General features: G+C 42.0%; 1 long non-coding RNA gene across 6 annotated transcripts in view; it reads right to left on the reverse strand.

Moving 5' to 3' along the window:
• The window catches only part of LOC118930175 (uncharacterized), a 358,120-nt gene that overhangs the window by 295,851 nt on the left and 44,206 nt on the right, over nucleotides 1-18,063 (reverse strand). For all 6 annotated transcript variants that reach the window (XR_008997687.1, XR_008997690.1, XR_008997689.1 and 3 more), the window contains one exon: nucleotides 17,684-17,789. This is a non-coding gene — a long non-coding RNA (uncharacterized LOC118930175). The remainder of the gene's footprint in view (nucleotides 1-17,683; nucleotides 17,790-18,063) is intronic.

The raw sequence follows: 18,063 nt of genomic DNA on the forward strand, positions 1-18,063 counted from the left end.
TGTTTATGTCCAAGAAATTTTTGCCTATGTTTTTTTCTAAGAGTTTTATGGTTTCATGACTTACATTCAGGTCTTTGATCCATTTTGAATTTACATTTGTGTATGGTGTTAGACAGTGATCCAGTTTCATTCTCTTACATGTAGCTGTCCAGTTTTGTCAACACCAGCTGTTGAAGAGGCTGTCATTTCCCCATTACATGTCCATGGCTCCTTTATCATATATTAATTGACCATATATGTTTCAGTTAATATCTGGACTCTTTATTCTGTTCCACTGGTCTGTGGGTCTGTTCTTGTGCCAGGACCAAATTGTCTTGATTACTGTGGCTTTGTAGTAGAGCTTGAAGTTGGGAAGTGAGATCCCCCCTGCTTTATTCTTCCTTTTCAGGATTGCTTTGGCTATTTGGGGTCTTTTGTGGTTCCATATGAATTTTAAAACTATTTGTTCCAGTTTGTTGAAGAATGCTGTTGGTATTTTGATAGGTATTGCATTGAATCTGTAGATTACTTTAGGCAGGATGGCCATTTTGACAATATTAATTCTTCCTAGCCAAGAGCATGGGATGAATTTCCATTTGTTAGTGACCTCTTTAATTTCTCTTGAGTGTCTTGTAGTTTTCAGGGTATAGGTCTTTCACTTCCTTGGCTAGGTTTATTCCTAGGTATTTCATTCTTTTTTATGCAATTGTGAATGGAATTGTTTTCCTGATTTCTCTTTCTGCTAGTTCATTAGTGTATAGGAAAGCAGTAGATTTATGTGTATTAATTTTGTATCCTGCAACTTTGCTGAATTCAGATATTAGTTCTAGTAGTTTTGGAGTGGAGTGTTTAGGGATTTTTATGTACAATATCATGTCATCTGCAAATAGTGACAGTTTGACTTCTTCTTTACTAATCTGGAGGCCTTGTATTTCTTTGTTTTGTCTGATTGCATGGCCAGGACCTCCAGTACTATGTTAAATAACAGTGGGGAGAGTGGGCATCTCTGTCTTGTTCCCGATCTTAGAGGAAAGTCTTTCAGCTTCTCACTGGTTAAATATGATGTTGGCTGTGGGTTTGTCGTATATGGCCTGTATTATGTTGAGGTGGTTTAGTACCTTTTTTATATGTTTTTCCTTTTTAAACTTCATCTTTGCTTTGCCTTTGTCCTTGGTAAGTTTTGTTTGTTTTATTTCTAATAAATTTAATTATGCTTAAAGGAAGTAGGAAAATAGACTTGTGACCATACATGGTCCAGAGTTTAAAAGGGGTGACAGCAATATATGCCTAGTAACTCTCTCTACAGTGCACAGTGGTGGCACTGTAAGCTGAAAGGAATGGTCAGGGGAAGATGCAGCACCTTTAGATAACTGGTGCCCCCTAGACTGGTGCTTATATCCCTTTATTGTGCATGCAAATCACCAGGACATCTCAACGAAAGGCAGACCCCAACTCAGGAGGTCTGGGTAGGCACTGAGACCCTGCACGTTTACCAGGCTCCTGGAGGGAATAGATGCTGGTCCACAGACTGCTCTTGGGCAGCAAAGTCCTAAAAAGGGGCTACCCCTTAAGGTCTGGGCCACTAGTCAGATGTTTTACTGTGGAAATGTGAAGAGGAGAAAATGCTTGCATGCTATTTCCAGGAAAGAATGCATCCCCCAAACAAAGCCTGAAAGCATTTGATGTTATCATTGCTAAGAGAACAATGAGGAAGACAGAGAAGCTGAATAGTTTTGTTAACAAATTTCTCTTTTTTTTCATGAAGTTCAATATAATTTTAGGAATCACTAGAAGCCCAGCTGTGTCTAGTACCCACTCCTGCCTTTCTATAGTGTCTGAAATTCCCAGCATGAGGAAAAACTACTTTATTTTACTACAGCAGCATTTCCTCAAGAATGTCCAACACAAAACAGTTGTTCCAAGGTGTTAATTGAAGCTATACAAAAAATGAGTGGTCTCTGATGAAATTATTTAGGGGAACACTGAAACAACATGTTGTTTGACTGGGAATCTTTAGAGAGAGTCCATGTGAATAACTAAGATAGGAATGCAACATTTCCTAAGTTTGCTTACTATATAAAGCTCTCTGTTTCTCTCTTTCTCTCTGACTCCCTCCTTCTCCTTATTAGCAATTAAGTGAATGCCAACTACACCATCAAAATGCTGGGGGTAGAGAAGTTCCTTATTTGTTTCAGCAGAGTTTTACTTTTTTTCAAGTATTCAATATTGGTGGCAGGGCAGTGAAGTGAGGGCTCATACCACTCGTGTGGATTTGAATTGTTATGAGCATCTGGGAAAGTGCTTTGGAAGAATGCAGGAAAAATAATAAACATTTATAAACTTTTAAACAACACATTAATGTCTATGATTCTATATTAGGATATTTGAAATAACCCTAAATAGAAATGTTTCCTCTCCACAAATCTACATTGTGCCCCAGCAAACAAAACAGAAAATTTAGATGTTTTAAAATATGGGAATGTTTAAATTATGATAGTGTCACTCAAGGTAATACTATTTTTAGTAATATTATTTAGTATTACATTTATTTACTATTTATTTAGTATTTACATTTACCAAATGTAGTAATACTAAATATATTTAGTAATATAAGGTAATATTAAAAATGTCTATGAAATAATGCAGAAGTGTGCTTCTGTTACTATGTGAGATCAGCTGCAAACTTGAGATTCAATTCTTCATGCCCCCATCCTTGCCTGTTGCATATGACTAGGGAACCCCATCCGGCAGAGCTGTGGAGGCTCCGTCCCCAGCCCTTGAATCCGGGCTGGCCTTGGGAATTGCATTGGCAATAACTGTAATGGAAACAATGCTGTGCCAGTTCTGCATCTAAGGTGCTCGTGCTTCTCTCTCTCTTGGATTCTTGCCACCACAAAACACACAAGCCCACGCTGGCCTCCCAGATGAGAGACCAACTGCAGGAGAGCTCCAAACCCCCAAACAAGTGAGATTGTCCGGCCAAGGTCACCTGACGGCAGACCCACGTGCAAGCCCAGGTGAAACCAGAGGCTGAAGAACCTTCCAGCTAACCCCTGGACTTATTAGCAATCATAGATGGTTTTTATTTTAATCCACTGAATTGTGGGGTAGCAATAAATAACTACTAGAGTTATAATGTAATATAAAAAGAAAAAAGCCACAGGATGTAAAATTGTTGAAATACTTATAAAAACGGTACACATGAAAATGTAATGAAGGTTGTTTTGAGGCAGCGAACTTATTGAAATATTGATATAATTCTCTTTATCTTTCTACCCTTCTTGCATTTCCAAATTTTCTCTGATGAGTGTGCACTACTGTCATAATGTTTACATGTTGTAAAAATGGTTCTTTTAAAAATAATAACTCAGGAGTTTTATGTATATTTGGCATCCTCCAGACACTCTTGAATCTAGACTAGTCCAAGGAAAAGTGTGTTTTGAAAATCATAAAATATCTTACAACCTATAAGGTGTTACAGTTTTTAATATGGTACATGCTTTTAAAATTGTCAAATGCTATAATATGGTACAGGTCTTTCTGTTTTAAAATTGGTGGGGTTTTTACATTTAACTTTGATTTGAGATAAGAATGTAATAACCTTAAAAGGCCAACAAACCAACAACCTGCGAATCTGAGCCAACTTCCTTATCATTAAATAATGGGGAATATCAATAATGAACACATTTCCTCCCTGTATCACACAGCCACTTCTCATGCTAAATAAAGCTGAGCTTTCATCTCTAGTGCTAGCTTTGGAAACACAGAAAGTGTGGAGTACTACTTGAACTGTTTACAGAGACAGTAAAATGAGGAACACATTCTCTCAGGGTAAAAGCTGTTTTATGGTATATAAAGTCCCTCTTTGAAAGTACGGCTAAAGTTGAGAAGGAGACTTTGTAGTCTACAGTAACTTTCATCCAAGCATCTGAAAGTGTTTTATTGGCACACACCTTTAATCTCCACAACCTCCCAAGGGTAAGTAGCAAGTTTTATTATTCCCATTTTAAAGGTAGGAAAAGCAAGGCAGAAAGATACCAGATAAAGATATATATTAGTTAAATTTCTTTGTTTGTATGTAACAGAAAAAGATTGGTTAATATAAGCACATACAAAAAAGATATCTATTTCACATATATATATATGTATATATATATATACATATATATATATGATGAAAAGACATGTCTATGAAGAAAGGAAGAAGGGCCCTAGGCTCCAGGAACCAAAAGAAGGAGCAAGCCAAAGCCATTTCTCATTGTTATATATCACTCCATTCAAAAGCACACTGTAGAGCAAGAACACCTGTTGACTTTAGTTTGGATCACAGGCCAATCCTATGGTGTCACACAACATGGTTGAAGAGTAATGCCCCAAAAGGAGAATCCAAAGAATAAAAATGGATGTTGGACAGGCAAAAAACTGCCCATGCACACTACATAATAGATAAAAAGTCAAGGAAATCTCTTATTGATTTCTGCCTGCCCATCTTTCTGTCCTTCCTAGAATCAACCAGAAACTTCTGGGAGCTGGATAGGATATCCTTGAACCGATCCTTGGGCCAGAGTTGTGTTCAACAAAAGGGCTTGGAATGGCTGAAGGAATGCATGAACTGTTTGGCACCTGTGCAGTGCCTGACAAAATATTAAGGAGTGGCATTTGTCTCTCACTTCTCTCCCACCTATTCCCACGCACCTCACCATCCCAGGCCATTTTCTGTGTTCAGGCCCCTTACCAAGGGTAGTGAGTGTTTTCTACCCACAGTTAAGATTTTCAATCGCTCTACTATGTCACCCATCATTTTTACCACCTACCATGTGCCTTGTGCCAACAGGACCCTGTCCCTGGAAGAGCTCATTGCAGGGCTGAAAAGATAGGTGATGCAGTAGAAAACCAGAGCACAGTGAATGCAGTGAGGGCTGTGCCACAAGAAGTCCAAGACGTGTGTCAAATGCACAGAGCAGGCACCTAGCTCAGTCTGGCAAATCAGAAGAGGCAACCGCAGAGTTGCGCCTCAGAGACCAGAAGAAGCTGGCCAGGTGAAACAGAGACAGGGTGGGAGAGAAGGGGGGTGTGTGTGTGTGTGTGTGTGTGTGTGTGTGTGTGTGTTGCGCGCACACACGTGCACGCGTATGCACTCTTTCTTTTCTATTCAAACTATAAAAATATTCTTCCTCTTGTTAAATAGAAGTTCAAGGGAAGTCATTAAAGAGCTTAAGCATGAGTGTGTCATGGCTATGGGGTCGTCTGGAAGGAAGCCAAACTGGAGGCTGGAGGACCAGTCCCGAGGCTCGTTCTCTGCTTCCCTGTGGCAAGAGCCATCTGCTCATTGTAACCTGCCAGTGAAGCCCTGTGGCCTGTGAAGACACAGCACTAAGGGGTCCCTGTGTTTTGCTGGTATCCCTAATAAGTTTCACTTGACAGAGGACTTGACCTCCCTCGTTTCTTAATTCTTCTGCAAAACCCCAGAATTCACCTGAGGCCTCAGCCCTGGTGCATGTGTGACCTGGTCTCTGACCCAGGAGTACCCCCTTGACTGACAGTCCTCTCAGGGTGGACCAAGGAGGGAGCAGTGAGCCAAAAGGGGAAAACCCACAGAGGCACAGAGTTCCCCTTGGCTGAAGGAGAAGTCATATGCCAACCACAATGGTGTGGCTTAAAGAACTATGGTGCTCATTGGCCTTGGAACATTGGACTTAAATTTATGGTTCTTGTTAGACCAGAATGAATCATGACCTGCTTGGCTTGTGGGGAGAAGCGGACAGTGTGATGTGAGTCATAGGGGAGAGAAGGACTTGTTAGCACGGGGCTTGAGAAAGCCCTGTAGTAGAGGGCGACGATGACAGCATCTTCTGGTTTCTTGCATGTTTCCTTTAAGATTTTGAGCCAAGCCAAAGGCTGCAGAAGGAAATATATGGTGGCCTCTTCTTAATGAGACTAGATAATTAGAGGAAAAAGAAAACCACAGGCCAGGATCACAGCTGGCCCAGAGGAATCAGAAATATAGGTCATTGTAGAAAAATTAATAAATGAAAACTTGTGTTTTGCCCTTCCTCCAAAAAAGTGCAATGTGGTAAAACCATGGCACCATAAAAAGTATATGAGTGACAGTTGGGGCCAGATCGGTCTGTGCTGGACTCTTGCTCTGCCACTCCTATAGCTGTGTAATTTTACAGGCAACTTGCTGAATCTCTCTAAGCCTAAGCTTCCTTATCTGTCAAATGGATTTAAACAACAGTAATACTGGCCACCACTACTACAATTAATATGTGCCAATCAGTGAACTTGGTTTCTTACTTACATCATCTTAAATAATTCTCATCCCTATTTTATAATAATATATTCATTTTAGGGTTATCAGGAGGATTAAATAAGACAATGCAAAAAGGGTCTAATTCACTTCCTAGCAAAACATAAGGACTGAGTAGATACTATTTTCCTTTAAATGTGTAAGGAGGCATAACTATCTTGAGCTCTGGACATGTTTACTTGAGTTTAGTTAAGTCTTTACATGTCTCCCTTGGGGAAAAAATAATACATGCCTTTTATTTCTATCATTCTTGTACTGCTTTATTTACATCTTTTCCACCAATGTTAACTTTGCACACATCCTAGGTAACTCTTATGTCTAACAAGTGGTATCTCAGAACTAGCCTGGGACATAATAGTGAAAAGCCAATCTGTTTGAGTAACAGAGAGATTGGGAACACTTTTTAATTTACCTACTCTCGTGAGACCTCAAAGTTAGAAAGAGACAGCTCATCTGGCTTTGCTAAACTGCCCTTCAGATTATACAAACTAAGTCCATTTGGCACTGGAAGCCACACTGAAATCCAGATTCTAACAAAAAGGAGCACAAGAGGGAAGAAAAGGGGAGAAGCCTCTGCTTTGGTAAACAATGTTTGGAAATTGTTCCACAAACTAGATAAATGAAAGAGGGAACAGGAGAGAATACTGAATTCCAACTGCAAACAAGAATTCCTGGTTCCCATCTGCCCACAACCTGAGAGATGTAAGAAGGGCACTGGCTTTGGAACCAGACAGTCGTTGGGTAAAATCCAAGCACTGCCACTGACTGACCTTGGGCACGGCCGTCACCTCTCTGAACCTCCATTTCCTCACCCTTAAAATTGGGATAGCAACACCTCTGTGTTATGCACAACTTTGTCATCTATATATAATTCTCTCTGTCTCCTTCGCTTCTCTTCTCTCTCCATCCAGCCAGCTATCCATTCATAAGTGAAGACCCTATGAGAAATTTCACTCCTTTTTGCAGAAGGAATTTGTTCTCCATCATTATTGACATCACCATCATCATCATCTTCATCTTCATTTGAGCAGCATTTTACAGAGTGCTGTGTCTGTCCACACACCCCCTGAGGTAAGCTGTGATAAGAGACGGCTTAGCGAGGCAGAGATTCAAGATATGACAACGGTTAAGGACCTGGGCTATGGGAGCCACGAAGCCAGGGCTTGACTCTCGGTTCTACAAACAGTTAAGTGTTCTGGTAAAATAATGAAATCCTCTGTACCCCAGTTGCTTTATCTGTAAAATGAAGACACTAATAACATTAACCTTCTAAAGTTGTATTAACAGCTGACATAAGTAAAGCACTTAGAACAGAGTCTCGTTCACAGTAAACAGTCACCGAATCTTACTCAATGAACCATGCCCCTGTTGTTAACCTCACTTTACTGATGAGTACATAGGCTCAGAGAGGCTGTGGCTTGCCTAAGGTCACACAGCAAGGAGAACATAGCTTACACCTTCTGCCGCAGCCTTAGTCTCTTCCTAGTCCACCACACTGCAAGTGGGTAGGAGAAGGAGAGGAAGGTTCACTGTGAGGCTTACAGCAGACAGCCTTGCAAACCACAGTGGAATTATGTGCAGCTCTTAGATTGGACTGCTCCTGCGTTCAATCCTTTTCACATTCCCAGCACCCACTGCAGTGTCTGGGTCACAGTAAGCACTAAGGGAGTGCCTGTGGGATGAATCGATAAGGAAATCAATGAGATAAATTGGGGATGGTTATAATAACAATATCAAGACTTCTGAACCCTGAGCCAGGTCTGGGGGGTGCAGGAAATACAGCTTTCTAGGGAATGAGCCACAGGCAGCCTTGCCCCAAGAAAATACAGCTCAGGTGTAACCAGTTGGATGGAGAAGGGAACACCACCCTTGATTTGGGAGATCAGGTTCATTAAAGAGTATGTCCAGGGACCACGGAGCACATGGATGAATTTAAAGTTCTTGGCAAAGGCCTCCTTCTGAGGCCCAGATATAATCCTTCCTATATCCACTTCCACTCAAGCCTGGATACAGCTTGGTAGAAACTGAGGAAGAATCAAGTGGTTGGTCAGGAGGAGCAATTACCAGCTGTCCTAGTGAGAGGAGTTTTTCACAGAAACACCAAAGTTCTCTTTTCATGCCAAGTTATAAAGTTATAATAATTGTCACATTTGCACTTCACAAGGCATATTCCTGTCTGGGATCTCACTGCAGCCCCTCAAGGCTGCTCCAAGGTAGGAAAGGCTCAGTCTATCATCCCCATTTCCAAGGTGTAAACACTGAGGGCTGAGCATCCTGCCCAGGTCGCTCAGGGAGTTAGGGTCAGAAGTAGGCTCTGACACAGATCCAATTCCACACCCTGGCCTTCCCACCCAATTTATCCAGGTTCTAGATGCACATGTGGCAAATCCAATAGCCTAGGTGATTAATGGGACTACGTAATTCCCCCTCCCACCCTCATACCACACCCTCCCATCCACCTGTTTAGGAGTCATGATCAGGGAGGGACACTGGGTCGCTGCTTCCCAGGGTAGGAGGGAGTCTTGATCTGACCACAGCTGTGATAACCTTTTGTAAAACTACTGGACCATCTGGATAACTTAAGTGGCCAGAAGAATGGATTCAAATCCTTAGTCAGACCCATACTGGTTGTGGGGCTTTGGGTAAGCCACTCAACCTCTCAGGGTCTCAGTTTCTTCATCTTTAGAATAGAACAGCTATTTATTTATTTCTCCGAACAGCTGGAACTCTTCATAATGAGCGGCCCCATGAGATAATGAGCCACCTGTCACTGGAAGTTTACACACAGACTGATACATACAAGCACCTGTTCTTAGGGAGGATCCTCAAATGGTGACATGAGCACTGGATGATGTATAGACAAGACCACTGGTTCCCAAACTACCACCTACATCAGAATCACCCAAAAAGCATTTAGAAAATGCAGGCCCGTTGGCCCCACTGCTGGGTGTTCTGATTGCAAACATGTCAGATGGAGCTCAGAAACATGTATTTTCTTAGAAGTATCTAAGTGTATTACTTTGCTAGGGCCATCAAAACAAAGTGCCACAAACTGGGTGGCTTAAGCAACAGAAATGTATTTATCTCATAGCCCTGGAGACCAGAAGTCTCAAATCAAGGTATGGGTAGGGTTGGTTTCTCCTGAAGGTGTGACTCAAAACCTGTTCCAGGTCTCTCTCCTGGCTCCCAGTGGCTTCCTGGCAATCTAGGGCATTCTTTTGCTTATGGACATCACCCCCAGCTCACCTTGACCTATGCATGGCCTTCTCCTCGTGGGCATGGTTGTCTCTGTGTCTGAATCTCCCATTTATAAATCCTATTGGACTAGGGCCCAGCCTAATGATGTTGATTATCTGCAAAGACCCTGTTTCCAAACAAGGTCTCATTCACAGGTACTGGGGATTAGGACTGCACCTTTTTGGAGGACCCAATTCACCCCACAAGTCCAGATGAGTCTCATGTGCAGCCAGGGTTAAGAACCAGTGTTGCAGTCTAGGGCTTTTCAAATGGAATGCACATACTCCACCCCTGAGGGGAATCTTGTGGAGCTCCTGACTCAGTGGGTCTGGAGGGCCTAGACTGCTTTTCCAACAGGACGTGTTGATGTTGCAGGTCCAGGAACCACTGCTTTGAGTAGAGAAGCCTTAAGACAAGAGCCCCAGGAAATCCAGAAACAATCAGCAAGCAAATGAAAGCCATTCACACCCCATTTCTCTAGGGGAAAGGACTGCTTTCTTCTACTATTATTATTGTTATTATTATTGGTGTTGTTGTTGTTGTTATTATTAATCTCTGAGTGCACAGGAAGAAAAAACGGCCAGTAGAACTCTGGCTCCTTCATGCCTGTGTTGGAGGAAAGCAGCCTGGTAGTCGTGCTGATCGTAGGGTGGGAAGAAAGGAAGGATCATGCTCCCAAACCCTGGAAATTTCCCTCATTCCCATGCCCCACTCCTACTCTGTTTAATCTTACATATTCAGGGTTATTTTGTTGTTCCGTTGTTTTTGTACTGTCCCCGCCCCTGCAAACCCCCACCCCAACACCACCATCTGCTAACCCAGCCCATCCTGAGCCCAGGCTGGGTGCAGCTGGCTGCCACGAAGGCGACGCAGTCGCCTGGTCACCTGCGCTAGTCGAGCCAAGGGCAAGAGGCTCCTGGCCCAGCCAGGCCAGGCCCAGCCCACCCTTGGGCCCTGGTGTCAATCCCGGAGGCCCGGTGAAGATGCGCCCCGCCCCGCCCGCACGATCCGCCCCTCCCGGCCGGTAATCGCGTCCACAATGGGGCGGCCTGGCTCCGCACAAAGGCGACAGCTGCGCGTCCGGGCCAGGCCACAGCCAGAGGGGCGACCGCTTGTGCTTCGCAGCCTCCTTAATTTATTTATAGATGCGCTGGCTCTTTATGCGGCCCAGTTAAGGACGCCTTTCCATAAATACATAGAAACGGATGTTATTCTGGAACCCACCAATAATAGACGCAGCTGTAGAGATTGTTGCTGGATTAACAGCCCCACCTCCTTCTCATCACCCCCTGCCCCCAAAATAGAAAATAAAGTTAAAAATGCATGTGGGGTTTAGTGTGTGTATGCAAAAGAGAAATTCTACTTAAAAATGAGACATTTCTTTGAATGCAAAGACAAGATTTCTTAGGAAACAGAAAATTATGACTAAGGCTGTATTTTTGCCCACCAAAGACATAGCTTTCACCTTCCCCCTCCCATAGTATTGATAGCTGGGCCCTCTACTTTCATCCTTAACTGTGAGCATCCGTAACCCAAACATAATCCTCCTGTTGCAGAGGCCCCACGTGGTTCATTTCTCTGCAAAAATATGATTTGCCAAATACAGTCCTAGCTCTTCCCAGTGCAATCAGTTGTTTGGGGCACTGGCCCAGGAACTGCCCTTTGGAGTCAAGGGGCCGGGAGGGAATCAAATCATTACAGAGCTGTGAACCAGTCTCCAGCCTGTATCCCTTTGTTATTTCTCCCAGTTCGTTCTACAGACCCTTAATTCTATTATCCAGCTGTAATTTGGCTCTGTGTCTCTCCAACATTCTTTCCTTTCTTCTGCCCTCTTTCTTTTTAATCGATTGATTCATCTGTAATTGGATTTTCTCTGGCTCTTACCAGCTATTAAAAGTAGCTATATGTGTGTATGTGAGTGAGTGTGCTTTCTAACTAGGCCACACTTTTTAATGCAATCCTGAATCTTGCTCAGGTTTCTTAGTATGAATTTAATTCCCTGATTCCTTTCAAGGCAGCAGGGAGTAGCAGAGAGAATACCAGCTTTTCAAGTGGTCAAGACCAAATTGTGCCTTGTTTTGTGTAGGGCTGATATTTACTGAGCTCATACTATGTGCCAGGAGTTCTTCCAGGCACTTTGCAGGTGTAAACAACTCTCACCACATCTTTTAAGGACAATACTATTACTATTTCATTTCACAGATGAAAGAATGGAGACAGAGTTGATTAAGTAACTTACCCAAGGCCACAGAGTGAGCTAGTGGCAGAGCTCTGAATCGCAATGCAGTTTTCCTAAATTCTACCTCTTCATATCCTTGTAACTGTTGGGCCTGGCTTATTTCTTTTTCTGTCTCAGTCTCGACATCTGCAAAATGAGTAAGAGTAGGTTTCCCTCACAGGTTGATCATTAGAAGAGAGTGGGAGCATGGCACCTGACTCACCCTGGGAGTTGAACATGGTAGATCCTGCATCAAACACCACAGGAAACCCCTGTGCCATGGATGAGACCAAGGACTAGCTAAGGGAAGCTGTGAGCAGGGAGAACAGAAACAGAACGCTGTCCTCTGATGCTGGCTTACTGAACTGCCACAGTCTTTGCTTTGGATGACAAACCGAAACCAAGCAGATCACTCTGTAGAATTTCTGTAAAGATTCTGCAGCTGCTGAGTAGTGGGACTTCAGACAAGCATTTCTGCTCTCCAGCTGTTCATTTGCCCAGATGTGAAATGATGGAGCAGAGCTAGTTGACCACCAGCACCTCTTCTGTCACAACCTTGGGGACTCAAGGCTGGACCAACTCTGCTGTGGCAACCATGAAGTCAGTATTCATATCCCCAAATCACACCAATAGGGAAACTGAGCCACAGAGTGGTTAAGTAACTTGCTTAAGGTGGCACAGTAAGTGGCAGACCACAACTCAAGCCAAGTTTTCTCCACTAAGGCAATAAGGTCCCCCTACTTGTTTCTGGGTATAGGACCTCAGGGAATATCTGCATAACTTGGCTTTGTCATTGAGAGGGTACAGGGGTGAGTCAGGCACTGGGAAGGAGTAAACTACTGAGGGATAGTGGACATGTCAGATCAACTTCAGAATGGCTTTTTGCTTGACCACCATTCAGGCTGTATAATACTTCCAACCTCCATTTCTTAAGCAATCCTGTAGATGATTTCTATAGATTCATTCATTATTTGAATGAAATAATGCACATGAAACACATAGCTCCTCGTCCTCATAGTCTCATGACTTCCTAATTCATGGGAGTCCTTATAATAATAATTTTTTTTTGGTTTTGGAATGAATTTTTATATATGGCCTATATAAGAAAATACTTGTTTGGGGAATGAATTTTTAAATATAATCTACATATGCAAATGTATGCAAGGTTTTTAAAATAAGGTTACAAGATTCCTTTTATGTCAGAATTAGTCCTATTCTTCTTAAACTCAAATCTAAAAAATCACTCCTAGAAACTGTGAACTGAATCGGTTCTACCTCACACCCTTCCACCCACTCTTCTTTCTACCAGATCCTAATACTGCTCAGAGGAACACAAAACACAATTTTGACTATCACTTGAGGAGGGGGAGCCAGGAATTAACCTCTAATGTGAAACTGCAGAGTAATATAATTTCACAACTTCCAACCTCTGACAGACTCCACAAGCAGTATTTGCAAAAGCAGTTTTGCAATGACCACACTCAGGAAATCCCCCAAGAATGTTCAGAGTTTTGCACATTTAGAGATTTGTTTTAATTCTAAATTTTCCCCAAACCACATCATCTGAAAATGTAATGCTCCTTTTCAAATTAGTTTGTCTGTATTAATTCTAACATAGTGCAAAAATACCATTTCATTGGACCAAAATTTCACAGACTAGTCACTATAATATTGTTTAAAATCATACATAGTTGTAAGCAACTCACATATGCAATGGCAAAGAATCAGGTCAAGAACTCACAGCATCTGAACTACAGTTATTGGTAGCCAGGGGCTAGAGGAAGGAGGGAAGAGGGGGTCACTGCAAATGTATATTGAGATTTCTTTTGGGAATGGAGGAAATGTCCTTGAATTAGAAAAATGTTACGGTTGCCCCGCCTTCTGACTATGCTAAAAAACCACTGAATTGTATACTTTAAAAGGGTGAATTTTATGGTATGTGAATTATCTCGATAAAAAAAGGTCATGGAAAAAGATGGGTAGAATTCTTTGTGAACTGAGTCAATAAATTATGATAGAATGTGGAGAAAAGGTGCTGTTACAGCAATGTGCCTAGTGGCATGGAATAAGATTCAACATACTAAGGGAGCGAAAAAAAATCATGTTCCAAGTGACCCTATGACCCAGACTGATGAAAAATAATAGGTGTCTAGATGGATCTAAATTTAAGAATATATACCAAATTGTTACCTGGTTATTTCTGGGATTATATGTGTTTTTAAATTTTCTTTTTGCTTCTCTAGAGATACATTATTTTCTGAATAAAAAGAATAAAAAGACAAAATCTCTAGGTGCGGGAGATAGATAACAGATGGAGTTTTACTTTAGACCACCAACCAACCCAAATGGAACAAGGTTCAACAATGTTTCCATTTCCAGGGAACTCCACAATGTGTGCTGCGTTGGAAAATAGCCATCAACTGCCAACAACGCAACTGACAAAGCCCAACAACAGTGCTTCAATGCTTCCTAGTTGACTGACTTCCCCCATCTCTTTCATTTTGATTTAGAAAATACAGGGAAGGTTCTCCTGATATGTTACAAGCAAAGTCAGTACCCTTTTTCAACTACTTTTTGATAAACACAACTACATTTCAACTTATTATAAGAAGCCTTATTCAGTTTGTTATGAGCGATTTTTTGGTTGGTTAGTCTGTTTTATTGACATCATGTACAAAGTGTTTACCTATTGAGAAGGGGAGAAGAAAATGATATTTTTGAAGTACCTACTTTATGTCAGGTGTGTTTCAGACAGTCTTGATGGTGATATTCATTTAACCCCAACTACTGGCCCATGAGGGGAGCGGTGTGGTCTCTACTGTTAGAGACAGACCGCTGCTGGTTGACCCAGCCTGAGGCTGCCTGGCTGGTAGGTGGCTGAGCCAGGGTCTGAATGCCTAAATATCTGACTCCCAAAAATCATGCTCTAATCCTCTACAATCCTTCCTCACCCTTTGGTCCCACAAGGTTCTTGTAGTCAAATAATTGTCAAACTGAACCAGATTTCTGTAATGGCTTCTATGAAATAAAATGTATCAGCTGCCAAACAACTCAGTTACTAAATTGCCAGCGCTCAGCCCTGACCTTCCTCATTGAGGATGAAGCCCCCTCCTTCTCTGTGCACACACACGCCATGTGCTGGAACCATCCTATTGGAGGAAGAAGGAAGACAGGGAAGGGGGAGGAAGCAAGCCCTTCTCCCTTGCTGCTGTTCCACACATCAAGGACTCCCCTGGCCCCAGCCTTGCAGTTGGTCCCATTATCGCTTCCACCCCAGCTAATTATAGTCGCTGATTACCTAACAGCAAGCCCCACTGTCACCTGCTTTGGCCTGACAGATTATGCCATCTGGGCCACGTGGCCAGGGTCCGAGAGCCACAAGAGGTCATAGAGAGGGGCAAATGGCTCTGAATGGGAAGAAATGTGTTTACAGCCCTGACAGCTGACTGGGCCATTAAAGGAGCTTTAGCTGTGAGTTCCCAGCTGAAACCCCTCTCCAGGGACCTTACTATTAGCTAATGGGATGTGGCTGCATATTGCTCTTGTTCCAAATGTGGACATGCTAGAAGACTGCATGGTCTCCTTAAAAGGAAAAGAAAAAAGACCCGGGAAAAACCTGGGGGTTTGCAGTTGTTTGGGGTTCTTGTTGAACAGACACCAGAACATGTCCACAGAGGCCATGCTCCAATGCTGGCAGTATTCAAACACATTTTCCACTTTCTGTGCTCACGCACATTATATTAAGCAAGTGTATAATACACAGCTTATAGCATTAAATAAACTCTGTAGGATGACTTCCATTTCATTAAGAATTTTTGTGTTCTTAACAACAGTGAACCTATCTCAAACATACCTGTGTAAGACCTGGGAGTATTACTACAATGAAGATTCTGAATCTGTGGATTACAGGAAGGGGAGTGGCTAGTAGAGGGCAAAATCTACATTTCTAGGAGCTCCTGGAAGATTGCTGGTTCCACTGGTCCCAGGACCAAGCTTTGATCCAAAGAACTAGTTAGTTATTGAATGAAATTAAATTACTGAATTAACATTAAACAGAAAACCTACACACAAGTATTTCTCAAACTGTATTTCAGGAGTCGGCTAACCTGGCTGCCTCCAGTCCAACAGGTTTTCAGTGGAGTGAGTTCAGTGAAATCACTGCACTCGCTGCCGCGGCATCCCCCTGAGGATCCCCGTCACTCCTCATTAGCATCCTGGAGCTGAGGAAGCCTTCAGTGATCTCTCCCACTTCATATGTGAAACTAAAAGTTTAGTGCTCTATGCCCTAATTTTTGCTGCAACCCTTGCTGAAGGTTTTATGTTTTCCTGATTTCTTAATCTGCCCATAAATTTCATGAAGATTGGACATGCAGTAGGTTGGGAGGCCTGATAGTCTATGGAGAATAGAGCTTCAAGACTGATCTGTTGAAAATTTACCTTAAAGAAAAGCAAAATTTGCCAAACCACTTCTACAAAGTGTTTACACATATCATAAAATGCTTGCCATATAATATTTAAAAATAAAAAAAGACAACAAAATGGAAGACATGATATAATCACAGCTTGTGTGTGTCTGTGTGTGAGGCATGTGTATTCAAATTTGTAACGGATCCAAGTTTCTTAACCTTTGGTTTGTATCTTCTGTGAAATAGGCCTGACAATCCCCACCTCGGCTTGTGTGGGAATTAAATGAGATGATGTCTGGCAAGCACTTAACACACTGCCTGCCTCGAATCAAGCACTCACCAAATGGGAGTCATGATTGTAATTACTATAGAAAAAGGCTGTAGGAAAATTCACAAAATGTTAACAAGTGAGTGAGTTAGAAGTGACTTTTGATTTTCTTCTTTGTATATTTCTGTATCATCCAAAAGTATTCAAAGTGCAAGTATCATTTTAAAATAAACAATTATAAAACAAACTTTATGAAGTGAAATGTTAATTGTAGTTTTCTCTGGTTGGTAAAACATAGGTCATTTTTATTTTCTCATTTATATTTTCAAAATTTGTAAGTTTACCCACAACTCTTTAGTCTTAATGATTTTTGAATATGAAAGACCCATCCATTTTAGACCTATTGGGGAACTACAGAAAAACCCTGAAAGGAAAGTAAAAATCACAATGTCATCATTTCTCTGTTGTTTAAAGTTATGAACTATAGATTCACTTCTAAATGAACATCCCCTAGAATTGTGCAGTGCACAACATGGACAGCCATACTTAATAGTACTGAAATAACACCCTCCCACCTATTTCTCATCCCACTCCCCAGAAGAAGTCATTGATAAGTTTGATATGAATACTTTCAGTATATGTGTAATACCCACATTTAGTATACACATCATACATGCTCATTTGATTAGGTAAAAGTGCTATATAAGAAAACTCAAGAAAGATTTTAGAGGTCCCTTAAATGTAGTAGATACAATTAATCCCTCAAGATCAGCTGTAATGGGGAGGCACATTCTCCATCTTTCCTCTGCATGAATTTACTTTAGCAAATGTACATTAAGCATCTACTCTATTTCAGGCCCTGTGCTATTTACTAAGGAAACAAAACTAAAGACACAAGCTTTCTGGTCTCAGCAGGTGTCTGGTCTATGCTGGAAATGTGCAGGTCCAGAGACAGTAAAGGAGAGAATAAATCCCTCCTCCCATGGGGATCCTGGAACACTTTCTGGAGAAGAACTAATTCAAGCTGCATCTAAAAGGCCATGGATTTGGTTTCCTTGTGCACCTGCACACAGGTTCTCCCACTTCCATCACACCCTCACAGGTCTCTGGTCTGAGGCTGAAACATGTTGCCTCACTTCTACTCCTAGGCAACCCTACTCATCTTTCAAAATTTAACCAGGAATTATTTCTGGAAACCATCCCTAACTACCCAGAGTGGAGGAGGTGACCTTTGTCCTGGGCATACATCTTTATCCTATACTTACCCAAATGATTAATGAGATTGGAAGTCAGTATTTTCCCCCAATTATCGTTGTATGATGGGGCAGGACTGACTACCACACCCAGTTCACAATGGCCAATAAATGTTTCCTAAAATTAAAAAAAAACAGTGTTAGAGTAGTAGCACTACTTTTAGCCCCCTAACACACGTGGACTCTGTTAGCACCAAGAGTACATATGTGCAAAGTAGGAAACTGCTCCTCTGAGCTGAGGAATTAGAAAAGGCACCTCTCTGGGAGCACCCACCTCCTCAAGTCTCAGCTTAGCACACCCTTGTGCTTATTGGAAGAAGTCACCTCTTCGTCCTAGCTGTTCTTCCAGGCCAAAGCAGCCCCAGACAAAAACAAGAGAGGCTGAATTCCAG

Source organism: Manis pentadactyla, chromosome 5 (genome assembly GCF_030020395.1).
Source record: "Manis pentadactyla isolate mManPen7 chromosome 5, mManPen7.hap1, whole genome shotgun sequence".
Classification (NCBI taxonomy): domain Eukaryota; kingdom Metazoa; phylum Chordata; class Mammalia; order Pholidota; family Manidae; genus Manis; species Manis pentadactyla.